The sequence below is a fragment of the Leptopilina heterotoma genome, unplaced genomic scaffold, assembly GCF_015476425.1.
Source record: "Leptopilina heterotoma isolate Lh14 unplaced genomic scaffold, ASM1547642v1 Lhet_6, whole genome shotgun sequence".
In the NCBI taxonomy this organism is placed as follows: domain Eukaryota; kingdom Metazoa; phylum Arthropoda; class Insecta; order Hymenoptera; family Figitidae; genus Leptopilina; species Leptopilina heterotoma.
In genome coordinates this window covers 1,474,044-1,493,421 of record NW_025111137.1, presented here as the reverse complement: position 1 = coordinate 1,493,421, position 19,378 = coordinate 1,474,044, and the positions used below count along the sequence as shown (strand labels likewise).

The window sequence follows — 19,378 nt, the reverse complement described above, 5'->3', positions numbered from 1 at the left end:
GGCGCTACAATCGCTCTCCATGTGTTTCTGCTACTAAACGCGTTTTGTTGTCACGACTATAACTCTTCTCTCAGTGTACTATTGAAAATAATTTAATTCTTGTGATGATTATTGTTATTTTTGAAAATAATTGACTCCCTCCGAATGATTTTACTATTTATAAAAATAATTAAATCCTTAAAGGATTTTTAATATTGATGGAAGTAATTAAATTACTGGGAAGAATTTAATGTCAAATTTTAAAACATTTATTTTTTTCGAAATAATTTATGCACATTCTATTTTAAATAATTATATTCCTATATGGAAATTTCATTTTTTTTGGAAAATAATTGAATGTTTGTGTGGAATTTTATCAAAATTTTTGTTTAATAACTAGATTCTTTTGAGAAATCTTATAGTAGAATATTGAAAATTAATGACTTAAGAAAAATTTTTGAAAATAATTCAAATTTTGCCGTGAATTTTATTAAAATTTTTAAAAATAATTGAATTCTTGTGATGAATACTATTATTTATATAAAAATAATTGAGTTTTGCTATGAATTTTATTAAAATTTCTGAAAATAATTGAATTTTGTCGAAGGAATTTCGATATTCATTTATAAAGAGACAATTTTTTTAAGATTTTTTGAAAATAATGAATTGAATTTCTGCGAAGAATTTTCTTAATTTTAAAAATAATTGAATTCATGTGATAAATATTGTTATTTATGAAAATAATTGAATTTTGCAATAAATTTTATAAAAGTTTCTGACAAAAATTGAATTTCGGAGAAGAATTTTACTATTTATAAAGATAATTAAAACGTTGACGAGAATTTTTTTTTCAAAATTTTTAAAATAATTTAATTTCTGAAAAGAATTTTTTCTAACACACGCACGGAAAGTACATCATTTCTTACCTGTGTAGAGGGTGGAAAGTATGTCTTTTCCGACGAGAGGGAGGGAATGTTACTTTACCTCCCTCTGACGTCATAGCGGGGAGAGAAAAGTACTTTACCTCCCTGTCGTCCAAAATCACATGTTATATATTTTAATAGCAATGTAAAGATAAAATGTATCTTTATTTACGACTAAATATATGTCTTATTGAAAATTGTTAAATTGTTTTTTTTTGTTTAAAATTGTTTTAATTGTTAAAATTATTAAATTGTTGTTTTTTAATTTGTTTAAATTGTTAAATTGTTGTTTATTGTTATTGTTAAAATTGTTAATTTTTAATAATTAATTATTTAAAAAAATTATACTATTATTATGATAAACTTTCAGTTGAAAACACTATTTCTAAAAAATAATTCATTAAATAATTTATAAGTAATAACTTTATGGCAGTTCTTCAATAGAATTAAGTTATTTTAAATAAATTATTGTCAGAAATAGAAAAAATTGAAATTTTTTTATAATTCGTGGTCATTTCATATAGTTTATGAGGCAAACAAAAAGACAAAAATGGAGAATTTTCTTATAAATTCTAAACGTTTAATTTTTTCCAGTACTTTTAATAAAAATCCCTGAATTCCCTGACCAATTCTACTTTCCTGACTTTTCCCTTAATTCCCTGATTTCCCTGATCCGTGGCATCCCTGTTATTGCACTAGGGCAATATTGGGCACTCTTTTGACTGGTATGGACTGTAAGTGGTATTTTATTGCCCTAGGGCAATAATGGAAACTCTAGTGCTCGCTATGGACTATAAGGGGTACTATAGTAGGTAGAGGGTTGAATAAATATTAATCATTAAATATTTACGCAAGTCACAAATGGAAAATTCTAATGACTATAGCGATATATTCAAGAAAAGAAATATTTGTCGTTTGGAGCAATTATACAGTGTGTGTATTTGGTAATCTAATTAAATGGGTCTTGAGCAGCCAAGAGGGTGTTTAGTTCGACTACTGAAGAATAGGGTGGGAGAGAGAGGTGGGAAAAAGAGAGTTGTCCGGGTGCTCTGTGCTTGGATCCCCCTGATCCTGATACTTGAGAAAGCAAGTCCCATGAAAATTTTCTTGTTGCCAATTGAGATAGAAAGAAATTTAAGTATTAAGCAATTTACACGTGGAGCGCTAATGCAGAAACGATTAAGGATGTTCACCTTTTATTAAATTACGTCTTATGCAATATATTTCTACTTCAACACTAATGCTCTTCAATGTTGCACTAGTTCAAAGAGCAAAGAAGGATTGGTGGGAATGTCAGTTCGAGTGGAAATTTTCTCTTGAGGAAAATCAGCAAAAACTCTCGAAACTAACAAAAAGAGGAATGCAAATAAGTGACGACAACAAAAATTAATTTTTCATGAAATCAACACAAAAAGTTTCAATCTTTTCCATTTTTGAATCATGGGCAAAGTATGACAAAGCATGGAAAGAAGAATAAAGGTTTTCTTTTACATTTTTAAAGTTTACTATTAAAATTTTGTACTGTTGGCAAAGTATGGCAAACTATGGAAAGGAGGAGTAAGTATTTTTTTATATTTTCAAACAATGGGCAAAATGTGGCTGACCATGAGAAGAAAAAAGTTTTTTTTAATATTTTCAAACTAAGGACAAAGAAAAAGCAAATCTATTCGCCATACTTTGCCCATAGTTTAAAAATATAAAAAATTGTTGTTTTCTTCACATGGTTCGCCAAACTTTGCCCACGCGGTTCAAAAATAGAAAATGAAACTTTCGTCAATTTTTCTTCTACAAAATCTACAGAATAATTCCTTAATCTTCTTTATCTCTAAAGTGCTATTAAATGTAGCTCACAAGTATATCTTTCGAGGCGCGAAAATTGGTTTTGAGTTTTACACCTTTCGTTATATAAGACGGGCAGTGAATTTCTTCCAGGGACTTGAAATTTTATAGGAATTATTTGATCGCGACTCGTCTCATGCACGGTGAGAGACATTATTGGCCGGAGAATTCTCTCGTGTCACAGCGTGAGTCTTTCACGGGGTTTTGACACACAAAGCCCACAAAAAAAGAAGACCTATTATCCCGAGTCGTCGTGCGTCGTCTGATGAGAGAGAAAAAGGGGGCGAAAAAAGGAGTAGAAAGGTGTAAGTCTTTTGTGTAAAACGCGGCCTCTTAAGACTTCGGATGCGTATATACACGTGGTGGCAAAAAAGAAGAAGAAGAAAAAGAGGTCAGAGACAATGGAATGTGTAAGAAAAAGAAGAGGACAGAGAAATAAATATAGTGGCAACCCTTTTACCTCAATCCGATTTACGGAAGCCGTCTTGGAAAACTGATTAGAACTCGCTTTATCGGGTTTCATAAAACAGTTTTATATCTGCAAATCGACCGCAACTATTTTTAGAGAAACATTTCTTTCTTTTCCCTTTTGGAAAAAATAAAGGTTTTTTTCATATTTCAATATAATTCTTTTGTCGAATATATAAAAATGTCTTCAAGTGAATATTCAAATGTCATGAAGTAAAAAGTGTTCTGATAATGGAATTGAAAAATTTTCGCCTTTCAATTGATCCAAACTAAAAGGTATAGAGACATATTCTCACATCGAAAATGTAACCGCTTCCCACATAAGTGGTCTCGCCATTGTGGCTTCGAACTACAAATATTTTCTCTCGTCCTATATGCCACAATCCATGTTGATCCTCAAACTCGACAAAGAATCAACAGCGGGGAATCTGTCGTAGCAACAGAAGCGATTAATTGTCTAGAAAAACTTGAACTTGAATCGTCCAAGTCACTATAGAATTTATATAGAATGATTCCAAAAAACCTATTTCGCAGCTGGATATTGTCGAGATGACTTTATGCTTTAGGAGATTTTCAACAAAAGTTGAAATGCCTAATAATCCTCCTATATATCCTATACATACATATATATATATATCTATAAAATATATTTGTAATATCCGAAATTCTACAAATCCTTTTTGCCGCTTCATTTGTAGGAATAGAGATTTTCCATGAATATCGCACTAATGTGGGTGATTAAATTTTAAATGTCATTTTTGGCAACAGCTATTATTAAAAAATAACTGAAATATTTTATGTGTCATATTAAAAATTTCCGGTATTTTTTTTCTTTGTCAATTAGTGAAATATCACTGATTGGAATTTGGAATCTTAAGAATAGTCACTGATTCTTTGTCAAATTTCACTGATTTTTAATTAAATTTTACTGACTCAGATTTTGGAAATGACAAATTTTGATTTTCCCTAAATTTATCCTAATTTCCCTATGAAAAAATTCAAAGGCAGTTCAATTATTAAAAAAAATAATTTTTAAAAGCAAAAATTTGATTTAAATTTATAGGTTTTCTATTTTTAAAAATGAAATTAATTACTATGGCTAACTTTCCTCTAATTTTTCAAAATTCCCAATAAGTTTCTTTTAAAAAATTCAATTATTCTCAATAGAAATTTCAATTATTTATATTTTATTTTATAATAAAAAAAATCCCGAAATATGCTTTCAAAACAGGCATTACAAAAACCGACATTAAAAAGTAAAAACCGGAATTTATGGAATAGTTTTAGAGATTTGATATTTTTTCAAAACTTTTGATAAAATTCCATGCAATTTTTTAGATTTCCGTGACCAGTTTCATTTTTCATTACTGTCTGATAGAATTTTTACTTTACACATTTCACTGACTACAAGGGGTGTTCCATTATGAGAAAAGATAATTTTTAGAAACGAAAATTTGATTCTAAATTTTCAAGATAATTACATATTTTAAAAGTAAAATAATTACTGTGGCTAACTTCACTTTAATTATATTTTTAATAAAATTATAGGAAATTTAAATGATTTCAAATACTTTCAATTACTTGTTTATAAAAATTCAATTATATTTAAAGAATGGAATTTGAAACTTTGTGATTTGAGAATAAAAAAAAAATTTTTTAAACCTAATTTTTCTCAATTTTTAATCAAACTTTTCGAAACTTGAATTAAAATAAAATTGAATTTAAATTTAAATAATATTTAAAAAAAAATTTTAACACAGGTGTGGCTTATTCTAAAAGTTTCTGTACGCCAGCAATTAATAAGCTAATTTTTAAAATAATTTATTGAGCCGATTATAATTTTTTAAGGCTCAAAATTCTCCCCTTTCAATTAAAAAAGGATTTAAAATTATAATTTCTTTTGTAAGTATTTTTTATTTGTACAAAGATTACGAAAAAGTTCCTCCAAAAATTATTATTTAAAACATTTTAATTGTTTATTCATTTGAAAATGATTTTTAGTTCAAAAACATTATAACCGGTTTTTTGATCGGGACTCTCAATTTTAGTTAAAAAGAACACATTAACGTCAAAAATCAAAATAATTCTTTAGACAATTTCAACCTGTGCTTTTATGAATTAATTAAGAGGATCATAGTACGTTTCTTGTAGGTTTCGAGTGTGCTCTTTTCGATTTTGGTCTTAAAAGTAAATATCGCTGTACCAAAAATTAAATATGGGGGTTTCAATGTCAAAAAACATAAAAAAAATCTCATTTTTTCAAGTTTGATAATTTTTTTTTACCCAGAAAACGTATATGAATAGGTAAAATTCAATTCTCAACCACAGGTGCACAATAGGGTGACCGTTATTTTGCGAAAGTTGGAATTTCTTAGTTCGCCGGGCAGAATTTGCTTTAGAATGTGAAAAAAATGAGCTATGCAAAAAAACAGCCCAATTGATCAATATTAACCCGTGCCACCGAAGGGTTAAAGTTTAAATGGGGTTTAACATAGGATTAGTGCACTTTTTTACATTTTGTATGAGAACTTTTTTTTTAATTAATCTTTTGCGTTGTCGACATATATATTTATGGTTTTGGATGTGCTGAACACGAATCCGATGTCAAAAAAAAGTTTTGACAGCTTCCAGCTGTCAAAAAAGCTGTCAATCTTTTTAAAATGACAGTTTTTGTGTGAATTTAGACAGTTTTTGTGTTTAGTTTAGTAAATCAAACAAAATTTTGCTCATATAAAAGTATTTTAAGAACAATAAAGTCAAACTAAATAGCAATATGTAATATTGACAATTGACAGCTGTCAATTGTGAAGAATACATTTCGCTAATATAATTCACCTCAGTGTACTTAAAAACACTCGTATGCAAGTATTAATTTAATATAAAAAGTCTCCATTTCAAAAGTTTGACATCTTAATTGACAGTTGTCAACTGTCAAATTTACATAATTCTATTCAGGTTTACCTAAATAACCTGAAAACATTTTTATCTGACTAAGTTAATGTAAAAACTGTCAAAAACTCTCGTTTTTAAAAGTTTGACAGTTTAATTGACAGCTGTCAACTGTCAATATTACATATTGCTATTTAGTTTGACTTTATTGTTCTTAAAATACTTTTATATGAGCAAAATTTTGTTTGATTTACTAAACTAAACACAAAAACTGTCTAAATTCACACAAAAACTGTCATTTTAAAAAGATTGACAGCTTTTTTGACAGCTGGAAGCTGTCAAAACTTTTTTTTGACATCGGATTCGTGTTCAGCACATCCAAAACCATAAATATATATGTCGACAACGCAAAAGATTAATTAAAAAAAAAGTTCTCATACAAAATGTAAAAAAGTGCACTAATCCTATGTTAAACCCCATTTAAACTTTAACCCTTCGGTGGCACGGGTTAATATTGATCAATTGGGCTGTTTTTTTGCATAGCTCATTTTTTTCACATTCTAAAGCAAATTCTGCCCGGCGAACTAAGAAATTCCAACTTTCGCAAAATAACGGTCACCCTATTGTGCACAAAAATGTATAATTTCAAGAAATGTAAATTTCAAGATGTCGGACCAAAGATGGCGTCAAATATGAAGAAAAATTTGAAAGTTTTGGTAACTATTTTTCAAATTACCAAAATGTTAATGAATTCGCCCAAATTTTGTTACTTGGGGGTTTTCGGGGTCGCTGATTATGAATTCGATGTTAGTTTTTAAAAATTAAAAATGGCGGATCCAATATGGCGGACAAAAATTCTAAAATTTCTTGAATTGGTTTTAATTTTGTCACTCGGGGGTTTTCGAGGTCGCTGATTGCGAAGTCAAGTCAACGCTAGAGTGCACGTCGAACGTTTTTCAATCCGTAAATTATCGACAAAATAATTACAATAATTTTACTTTATGGTTTCAACTCACTTTCTTTATGAATGGGGAAGAAAAAACAAATTCAATTTGTTTGTTCGACGTGTTAGTCAACGGAAGGTAAAAAATATGACTTTCTTTTTACAGTACAAGAAGAATCTTGATTATAAATGACATTTTAATAGGCGAATTATTTTTTGTACATAATCATCTTCTGTAATTAAATATAAAATTGTCACTTTTTTTCATTCTGTTTTGAGCGCATTTAGAAATTATAATTTGACCCCTGATTGACTTGTTTATTTCACGGCATTGTCAAGAGCAGTGAGTGTGTTACCGCAAATGTAACGTTCAGAATGAAAAGAGTAGGGAGCGCAGCTGTAACGCCGTGAGCGCACTCTACTTTCTTCCATGGTGTGCGAAAGGGAACCAGTCCGGTGGTCCTGTGATATCATAACACTGAACGCCTATTTGTTACACGATAAATATGTAACTGGAACTCAATGTCGAGGTCCCTCTCTCTCCCCATATATATGTGTGTGCCTACAGGGGATGAAAGTCGGGGTTGTTGGACGATGATGGGGAGGTTTTTCAACATTAAATCACACAAGCAACAACGCTCATGTATATAAGCTGACGTCTCTCTTTCGTAAACACATGCGCATGTCGCATATACATTCAATCATACACATACGATTATAATTCGTTTGTTGTACCATGAGCAAATAAAAGTATGCGAATACATGATGGGAGAGAGACTCGTAAACGTCGACAGATGGTGTCCATGAAGTCAAAAGTTCTCAAATAAGGGCTTAGTTACAATAACCAAGTTTGCATTCAGAAAAATTAGACCACTAGTGACAGTAGTATATTGAGTCTTCTGGATTCGAATAAATGACCCTTGAGGTTTCATCACAATTTAACAATCACTCCACAAACTGTAAATTCAAATTAATCATCAAGTCTTTTTATTTCAATTATTACAATCAACTATTCCTCAAACGGGGTTTCCACAAAAATTTCATTTTTATTTTTTCCTGACTTTTCCCTGATTTTCATAGATACAACTTTGACTTTTTCCCTGACCCCAAAAGAATATTTTAGTTCACTCTAAAAATAATTAGATATACAAAAAAATGTTTGTAATACATTTATTTTTGAATATATTATATCCAAAATTGGAAAATTATTCGGAACATCAACAATTTTTGTTTAAATAAATATTTAATTATTATTATTTTTCCACATAAATTAGATATTAGAAAATTTTTAATTAAATTTCTAAGTTTCAAAAAGCGTTGCAGCTCAAAATTATTAACACCATAAGCAAGATTACAATAATCCACTTTTGGTTTCATATTTTCTATGACAAAAATACGTTTAAATCAAAAACAAATAATTTTCAAACCATTTTGAAAAAATAATCCTTAGATACATAGATTATTTTAATCCTTCGATGGATTAGAGAAATGTGGATTATTTTAATCTATTTTGGTGTTAAAATAATACTCTGTAATTTTCTGTGTTTAAAATCCTTTGAAATTCAATAATTTTTAAGATAATAATTTGATAATTTTTTAATTAAATATATATTCAAAAATCTAACTAATTTCAAAAAAAGTTGAATAACAATGTTTAAAAAAATAACTTGTTCAGAATTTTCAATTAAAAATTTTTTAAATATAACCTTTCTAAAATATGTGAAATATATGTTCTAACATGTGAAATTTCTTTTATTTTAAAAACATTTTTGATCACTTTTTAAAATTTTTGAATCTGAAATAATTTAATTTTTACATAGAATTTTATTCAAATTTATGAAAAATATTTAATTATTTTGAAGTATTTTATTTGCAAGTTTTGTGAAAATAATTAAATTATTATTTGAGGAATTCAATTAAAATTGTATTGAAAATAATAATCGAATTCATAAAGACTTTTATAAAATTATTTCAAAATAATTGAATTCTTTCCAGAAAATTTATTAAAATAATGTTCAAACTAATTCAATTCCTGTGAAGGATTTTTTTAAACAAATAAAAAGGAATTGAACATAATTAAATTATTGAAAATATTTCGACGAATTTAATTAAAATTGTATTGCAATTAATTCAATTCTTAAACACAGTATTATTAAATTGTATTGAAAATAATTGAATTCTTTCGAGATACATTATTAAAATTATTTTGAAAATAATTAAATTCCTGCGAAAGATTTTATTAAAAAATAAAAATAATTGAATTCTTGTAATTTTTCTTGGCGATATTAATTGAAATTGTATTAAAAATAATTGAATTTTTTTGAGAAATTTTATTAAAATTGTATTGAAAGTAATTGAATTTCGTGTAAAACTTTTTTCTGACCCATTTTACTTTCCCTGCCTTTTCCCTGAATTCCCTGACCTGTGTCAACCTTGTAAAAAAATTTGAAATCTTGAGTTCACAAGAATCAAATAAACGAATTAATTAATTAATTTAAATTACCCCTAGAATACTTAATTGTACATTCAATTAGGATAATTGCGAAAAAATTTGCTCTTATTCGCAGATTTAGAGAGTATAAAATAATTTTTGTTTTTGAATTAATCATATACCGTTATTTTCTCGATGAATAGGGGAGAGTGGGGCAAAATGGGGTAGGCGGGTCAAATGGGGTACCTCTGTTTTTCCATGATAGGTACTTTTAATTTTTTTTTCCTCGACATATATCATTAATGTTGATAAGAAACTGTTATTAATTATGAAGACACTCCAAAGAAAATTTTTTTTTGAAAGTTATACAACTTTTAAGTTTTAAGCAAAAAAAATATGAATTTTTTTCAAAATTAAAGTGCTCTCCAAACTTTTTGGGATAATGCATTTAATTTGTCAAGTGTGGGATCTTTTTCAGTACTTATTCTAGAGTAATTTCCAATAGAATAGATTGTTTAATTGTTTACAATAACTTGTAAACATTGCATTTTGTTTTAATATGCAGTGTGGGGCAGAATGGGGTACCTAAGTGTGGGGCATGCCGGAAGCTACGCCGCTTCATTAAAACTATTTAAAAACATTATATTATGCATATTTAAAGGTTTCCTGCAAAAGAATCGATATTTTTGTTTCCAAGCATTTATACTCTCGATGTTTAATAATCGATATATCGATATTTTGCAATATCCATGTTTTTTTGTTAAATTCTAATAAATATTACTTGTTTTTTCATAGTAATAAAGAATCCTACTTTGTGTTTGTATTTATAATCTCATACAACAAGAATTTAATGAATTTTGAAAAAATATTCAATGTTTTGTATAGTTATTTGATGCCACCCCATTTTGCCCCACGGGTGGGGCAAAATGGGATTTTAGCACTTTCTCAGAAAATACGATATAAGTTCTTTCAAAAATTTTTTTCTCCGCTATTATCATAATTTCCTCAAAGCTAAGTGTACAAAGAAGAATTCTGAAGTTTAGCTGAATCGATTTATTCGTTTGGTTCTCTGTAAACAGCCAATTTCAAAAAGGTACCCCATTTTGCCCCACTCTCCCCTACTAAACTTTTAATGAAATCAAAAATACCAAATAAAGCAATAATTTGCGAAAGAAGAAAAGAAAAATTCTAATATTCTTGTTATTGTCAAAGTCGATTATAATATTTCTCAACATACATTGAAAATTCATGTCATTATAAATGACGTTACGATAAAAATTGTGCACTTTTTATTTTTACCCTTCGAATTTATTCAGGAAAATTGCATATAAATCAATAAAGACTATATAGTTTTGAAGTCATTTCATGCTTTTACGATGCTCTCCTAATGAATAAAGAATGCTATATAGAATTGAAGGGCCATAATCAGAAGAGAAAAAAGGCACATCTCATTCTTGGAAATAATGCGGAAAATATATAGATTTCAAGACACTATTCGCGTGTAATTGAAGAACATTCAAGTCCAGACGAACAATGTATACTTCTTTTGAGTTTTATATTAGGTGTAAGGTTTATTCCACTCTATGATCAAGTAGATACTGCATGATCCTTTATTTGCGAACTATCATTATACTTTGCTTGCAAAGGGGATGGTTTTGCACATTCATGCAAAGCTAAAGCAATGATTGTCTACTTACTGTGGGAGCCTAACCACCTGTCTTAAGCTCCACACACACACACACACGTTTATACACACATGCTAGTGACCGCCTTAAATCTTTAGCAAAAATAATGCATATTTTTGGATTATTAAGGGTATTCCTTCTATTAACCTCTTTTATTATTCAAGAGCAATATCCACACGAAATACAACTCCCTACTACATAATAGAACCAATATCCACAAATCAATAACTTTCAAAAATAAGGGATCAGAGTTATATAAAAATCATCAAACAATAATAAAGAATAAAAATATTACAGACAAGAATTCACACACTGAAAAAAATTTATTCTAAAATTAAGAATATATCTTAGTACACATTGTGGATGAAGCTGAAACTGGCACTCACTTAATTTTAGAAATTAAATTTTAAAGTGAAACATTTTTTTTGTTTAATACCGCAACATCAAATTTTAAAAAATTGTGTACTAATAACTGGGTGCTAGTTACATGTTCTTAAAAAATATTTCACTTAAAAATTTAATTATCAAAATTAAATGGGTGCTGTTAACTGCGTGACAGTTTCAGCTTCCTTTATTTTCGAATATTTTATATTTAAATCAGTTAAATCAGTATTAAAAAATCTACTATAAAATTAGTTATTTTTAAGTAAATGATCAGTAGAAATATTACTGTTTAAATTAGTGACTGACTTTTGTTTCTTAAATCAGTAATTTTTAACTGATACAAATTTAGAGAGTAATTTAAAAATATTTTTCAAGATTGAACATAAAAACATTGCTTACTTTGATTGTAATATTTTTAAAATTAAAAAAAAACTAATATTTTCAACTTCCATTTAACACATTAGTCATTTTAGTGAACTACATTAATGAATCATATTAAGAAAGATCGTCCATAATTAAGAATTAATATTTTTAAATAACAAATTAAAAAAAATTTTAATTTCAAAATGAAAAAACTTTTTGACTTTTTTCTTTATCACAAAAATAAATTTAATTCATACAACTGTAAATTTTCAAAAAGTATATTTCCAACATTTAAATTCACTTATCTTCTAATTATTTATATTAAGTACAAAAATATTTTTAATAATAATTTTCGAAAAATTTCTCTGAGAATTCAATTATTCAAAGAAAAAAAGAATGTTCACTAAGAATAACACTGAAATCGTCTTGTCAAAATTTCATTTTTCGAAATATTGAAAAGTTTCACAACAATTAGAATAAATTTTTTTTAAAAGATTATCTTCTTCAGAATTTTTAATTATAATTATTAAAAAAATTAAATTTTCGAAAATTTGAAATTGAAACCTTTTGAAAATCCAATATTTACATAAAGTTGTAAACTCATCTCTTATATAAAAGAAAATTATTTTCTATTTAAATAAAATTCTTCTCTAAATCAATTATTATTAATAATTTTTTTGAGAATTCAAATATTTGACCAAAAAATGAAAGTTTGCCTAAAATAATTCTGAAATCAATTTGTTTAAAATGTCATTTTAATAAATTTCAATAATTTGAAAAATGTTGAATTAAATATTCAAAAATTCCAACAATTTGAAAACAATTTCAATACAATTTTTTTAAAAAACTAACTTCTTCAGAATTTTTAATTAAATTTAATAAAAATTTTAATTTTTTGAATTCTCAATTTTAAATTGTTTAAATAAAATTTAATTTCACATTCTGTAAAGTTCGACTATTGTTAAAAACAAAAAAAGTTTTTATGATTTTGTATTACAATTAGAGGTCATTTTCAAGTTTATAGGGAAACAAACAAACTTTTAAGAAGAATTAAATCTTGTTAATATTTTCAAACGATACTGGACACCATAAGCCAGAATTTTCTTATGAATTCTGTAAATTTAATATTTTTCCTGAACTTTTAATAAAATTCCTCGACTTTTCTTATCCACATATTGCATTAAAAAACTAATTTTTTGGTACAAAATTTCAGAAGTTTTGAAATTGTAATTTTTAAGAATTTTATAGTTTTTGTAGAAATAGTAAATAAGTATTAAAAATAATTCAACAAAATTACTTAAGCATTGAATAATTTAATTTAGAAATTCTTAAAAAATGAGGTTTTAAAAAACTTTTAATTAAAATTTAATAATAATTGTGTGCACAGAATGAATGAAGAAACAACGCTTATTATAAATAAAAATAATAATAATATATTTAAACTGTAAATTTAAGTATAAATAAAATTCAAAAATAACTGTTGAGTATAATTTCAGAATAAATTTTTTCGCAGAGTAAATATTCTTGGGAAATAAATAAAAATATTTTTTTCCCAAAATTTCATCAATATTTTTAATGTAAATAAATTTCAAGACTTACAGGAGAAAATCAGTTTCATATATAATATTAAATCGCCATTGATCGATTGGAATCTTTTAATATTTCATACCAAACATTTTTATATATAAAAAGTGGATTCCGAGTATACGCTATTACGGATTCATGACTTTAATAGATTTTATAATAAAATGCGGAAAATAAACTTTTCTTCTTTTTCATATTATTTAACACAAAAAAAAATTACCAGTAAAAATGAGAATATTAAAAAAAATCAAGATATACACGTATACGTGTACATATTTGTAATTTTACTGAATGTAAATAAAGGATAACAAATATCAATGTATAAATGAACATTCAAATGAAAAATGAACGAAAGAGTCTTTGACTTTTGAGAAACGATCCTGTTCCTGGGAGTGAATTGCAAAGAGTCGAGTGTGGAGCAAAACTCGGATATAGTAGCGGCACCTTTGTATCATTTAATATTTAAAAACAAGCCATAAATAATGTGTCGCTTCGCGTGCTGCTTCGCTTAAAATACCAAATTATAGCGGCCCCTCAAAAGCAAGACGAATGCTATGTTGAAATCTCGAGGTGTTAATGATATCGCGCTGTCCCATCGTCATATAATCTGCAAACCATCGCATCTCATCTTGCCAAAATACCATAATCACCTAACAAACCATAAAAAGATACTCGGACAAGTTCTAATTTTTTAACGAACTAGCTATTTCGTTTCATTTTTTTTTTATTTTTAAGGTAATTTACTCTCGATGCATGTGTTTTAAAAGTCCATACAAGAAAACAAAAAAAGCACCAACATAAGAATAATAAATAAAAATAAATTTATGAAAGAATAATGAAATAGTGCAAGCTGCATTTTAAACGTGCGTATACTTCTATAAAGACATCAATTTGTTGTTTTACATATAGAGAAAAAGGAAGGGAATTCGTACACCCTAATGCAAATGGTGGAATTATTTAGTGCATAAACCGTGCATAGACTGAAAGCCACCGTAAAACCGCCCCGCCTAAACAGTGTGTTAACGTATGATTTACGATGCACTTTATACATATATATGTGTGCCCTCATCTACCGTCGCATATCGCTCTTTTAAACTGAAGCAACAGAGCTACCAAACTATAAAAAGGACAAAACTGTATCAACCCCTTTCTCTCCCCTGCTCTAAATCTAGTTAGGCTCTTATTGTCATAGACTCCGCTAATTCACACATGCTCACACTTATTAAAACGTCATCTCACCTCTCTACAAATTAATGAACCCGTAAAATCGAAAGCATAAGAGTCACAGTATATCTCAAAACAAAAATACACATTTATATGCATCTTAAGGGGTTATGCCATAGTTCAGGATTTTCAAAAATTCATTTTTTTGCTTTAATTACAGTGTAAAAAATTTGCGTATTTCTCCTCTGATGTTTCTTGTGGAATAATCAGAACTCACTTAGTACTACAGAACTACAAATAGAATGCAATAAACTCATTTTCACCTGGCAAAATAATCTTAAAACTCTCCTTATAAAGAAAATGCATAAACATAACTCTCTTTTGGAGTTGATTTTTAACTCGAAAAATTTAACTCCCAACTCCCGAGTCCGTTAACTCCCTAAATTTTTTACAGTGTAAGCCAACTAAATTCTACAGAAGAGTATTTCCATACATAAGACCCGAATTGTTAGCCATAGTTAATTGACTTTATAAATGCTTTGAAAAAAATTCACAAAAAACACCTATTTTCTCGGCTTCTAAAGTGGCTTAACCCCTTAATACTCATTTTGGCTCATTTTAATTTTGCCTTTAAACGGAAGAAGATACGTTAGTGACATTGTGGCTTATAGGTTGATTTTTGTATGTTTCATACCATAGGAATTTCGACCCATGCGGCAATGTCACTTTCGTATGTTCTTCTGTTGTAGGGCAGAATTGATGTTAATGATGATGATGCATTTTATCGTGCTAAGTTATCAACGAAAAATGATGATAAATATATTGTTATTGATTTATAAGAGTTTATACTAGAGTTCAGATAATAATTTATAAAAAATTAAAACTATCTAAACAATGTAATAAAAAAACTATCTATATATGTATGTGATCTGAACATGTCTCAGATATATGGTTAACTGCTAGTAAAACTCTTGGCTATTTATTTAGATCTTGCAAACAATTTAAAAGGATATAAATTGTAACGGTTCTCTTTCAAGCATTTGTTGCATCAACATTTTTATATACACCTGTTATTTGGTCACCATTTTTTCAAAAGTATTGGGATACAATTGACAATTGTCATAAGCAATTCTTAAAATTTTTAGCAAGGCGAGAAGACAAAGCCTCTGCTCCTATAGAGGAACTGAGTTTAATCTAGATTTGGTGTGTGGTCATGTAATTTAGACTCTGATTTTTATCAGGTTGACAATTTTATTAGGACAAAATTAGGTTTTTGTCACTTCTAGTTCTAACTATTTAAATCTCTATATAACTTTGTGAATTGTTCACTTAGAGGGATTTAAGGTCGCTAAAATTTTTCGAAATGTATCCAAAATGAAGAAACTAATTGTTATGCATCGAATAATAAATTTCATACGAGAGCTTTTCTACACCTTCTTGAATTTACGCGCATAATTACAACCGAAAGCGCCATAGTGAGAGCCATTAAATCTCCAAAATACGTAGTTGGACGCTTGAAGAATAGCGGACCCCATAAGAGGGCCTTATGGGAGCGCGAAAAGACATACATCACTTTGACTTATGAGAAGCATTATCGTTCCAACGAGATCGGCAAAAGAGTACAAGTGAGATGGAGATACGAAGGAGGGAAAAGAGAGGATCAAAGAAGAAAAAGACAGAAAATTTTATGGGGACACGCTCATGCTTGTATATGTGTATATATTTTAATAAATTACGCTGTAAAATGCTATTAAGACGTTACTTCGGAGACACATTATCGCTTTCAAGATATATTCATTTTGTCTTGTACAAATCAGTCGTCATACTTGAATTAACGAGTTCAATTTTTAAAAAAGCAGCAAAAGAATATTGGTGATCTTTAATTTAGTGATGCGGTTTTTCTAATTGTAAGGATATATCAAATTGAGACAAAAAGTGAATCAAAATTCCAACGAAGCAATGATTTTATAGTTTTTTATGTCTCATTCTGATATCCTTATATTAGAAAAATTGTGAACTTTAAGAATATATTCATATTTCAAGGATATAGTCGTCTCTAATTCGTCACTTTCTTTTTCGCAGTACGCGTGAATTAAAATTCCCATAAATATTATTTTAGGAATAATGGATTCATACATGTATGCAAACTAGTTTGTGAAATCTGCGGGAGGGACTGTAACTTAAAAGGAGCAGTGTATTATGCTTTCTCGAGGCATATATACAGCTTCAGTGGCTTATTGTGTTACCATTATGTTAGATCGCATTATACCTGCAATTTCAACCCTTATCTATCAATCCGATCGTTTTAATATTGAATTCAAGTCCCGCACGATTGCATCCGGGTTCAAAGCTCTTGTCTACATTATAAAGAAAATGTTATCAAAACAAGTATCAAATGTTCACATCTTGAGACCGTGTTTTATAAAAAGCGTCGTGTCTCTAGAAGCCCAATTGTCGGCCATCAACTTCTCAAAGAACATAAACCGCGCCAATAAATTCAGAGGGGACGTTCTCCTTCATTTATTCGTAATCGCAAAAAAATTACTTATTTTCGAGGGGGAAGCAAATATTTGCTATATGTAATACTGTATATATTATTCTCCATACGAAATGCTTAGGTATTTTTTAAAAATAATTATTAATAACTTTAGGCCTCGAACTCACAATAACATTTTTTAATAAAAAAGATTTTGAGAGATAAAATGCTGGTTGAATTTCTCCACTTGAGAACGTCAAGATCGCCACTAGGTGGCGAGAAATCTGATTTTATCAACCAAACTGCCATCTAGCGGTGACCTTGACGTTCACAGGTGGGGAGTAGTAACTCCATTTTGAATATTGAATCCAAACCTTTTTGAAATTCAACAACTTATAAGAATATATTATTATCAAACATGAGTAGGTCGATCTACTTCTTCATGTTTTTATAATAATTAAAGATGATCTATGTAATACTAACTTCAATTATACTGCTATTCTGGAGTTGTCATCAAACGATTCCTTCGGGGCATCAAGATTCAATCTGTAAGAAAATAGAAATTACACTTTTTACAACCAAGAATCAAATTAGAAGTAAAATATTTTCAAATGTTATTCAACATTTGGATCGAGTATAAACGTTCAAACATAGCATATTTGAAAGTCAATTATCATCAATTATTCTTTAAAATTACCTTCGACAAAAAGTTTTTTCTTCTGGAAAAATTAAAAAAGTTTCTCAATGATTTCAAATTCAAACAGTGCGAAAAAAGTTACTATACACTCTATAGTGAATGGAAATTCACTCAGGAAAAAAAGCACTTCAGAATATAGTTGAGTCGCATTATTCGAGCTATTAAACAAAATTTTATTCCTTCAGGATAAACGTTGCGCACTTGAACGTCCTACTCTACATGAACATCTTTGACATATATAAAGTAATCTGAGCATTAGTTGGATTTACGTAATTCCAAAGCTTTCTCACGGCATTGTGGAGTAAATTTTCGCAAATAAGAGCAAACAATGACCCACTATTGTTGCTATTGCTTATTTGTAGCATTGTGCCAGTGAGAGATCGATTCAACTAGGTAGCGATTAAGATCGAATCGCGATGAGAGAAAAAATGACCAACGTCCAGATCGTAAACGGCATTCATGCCGTGTCATGATGTCAGGTTACGAGCGGTGGCAGGAAGGAACAGGTTTTCAAAGGAAACAGAATAAGATATTGTACTCTTCTTTTCTTTCCAACTCTCCAATTTCAACCGCGAACTCAAATAAGAAACATCTTCCATTTCATTTCACTATGATATCAAAGATTCAAGAAAATGATTACATCCGAACCTTTGTATATATACATAGTTCTCTGAAAAATCTTTTGGAATTATTTTACACTTTTAATATATCTGGACAAATGTACCGATTGTTATAATCAGAAATGATGTTGCAGATCTGCAACGCTTTAATACATATTTTGGTGTTAATTTAATCCATTTTGGTGTTAAAATAACACCTTACAATTACAGTTTTTCTGAGGATATCAAATTGAGACAGAAAACGAATCAAAACGTTGTTTCGCAACACTTCTGATACTTTTTCTGTGTCATCTCATGGCGACGTATTTATATTTTACATTTATAAAATTATATTTTGTAAAGTTAAAATCTGAATCCTCCTTTTCTTGTAACCGAAGTAACATTGATCCAATAGTCTTACACCTAGACAACAGATACTAAATATGGTCATCAACGTTTTGTCACCATCCTATAGGGTCACTAACCTATACGTAATACAGGAACGAAGCACATATGTACAAAAAAAACCATTAGAAAAAACTGACCCAGAAAGTATTAAAAGTGGGTGGTATGACGTGGTATCTTCTTGCAAAAGGAATCTATAAAAGGTGCCATCCTTGCCCAATTCGCGAGGGGTTTTTCACTCATAAAATAACGTAAAAATCTGGATCATATCTTGTCATACTCTGTATCACCAAAACTACAATTATGTTAGATTTCGTCAGAGTCCGTCAAACTGTCACTGAACGCTTTAAAGTTAACTAGTCCAGAAATCACCGTCTAATCAGATACCTGTGTTCTTCGTGTCAGTTCAGCAACCGCCACCAAGTTAACTAGTTGTGTACTGTAATCAAGTTTCTTCTTCGACTCCAGTCCAGAAAACCTTTTCAAGTACCAATGCCTTCTTCGACTCTTGTCTTAGTCAAATTCATTCAAAAGGAGATAATTTCTCTA

The 19,378-nt window shown here is 28.7% G+C and overlaps 1 long non-coding RNA gene across 1 annotated transcript in view; it reads right to left on the bottom strand.

Moving 5' to 3' along the window:
- LOC122509158 overlaps positions 1–19,378 on the bottom strand; it is a 309,869-nt gene that overhangs the window by 209,303 nt on the left and 81,188 nt on the right. Inside the window, exon 4 of the long non-coding RNA XR_006302315.1 lies at positions 17,612–17,674. This is a non-coding gene — a long non-coding RNA (uncharacterized LOC122509158). The remainder of the gene's footprint in view (positions 1–17,611; positions 17,675–19,378) is intronic.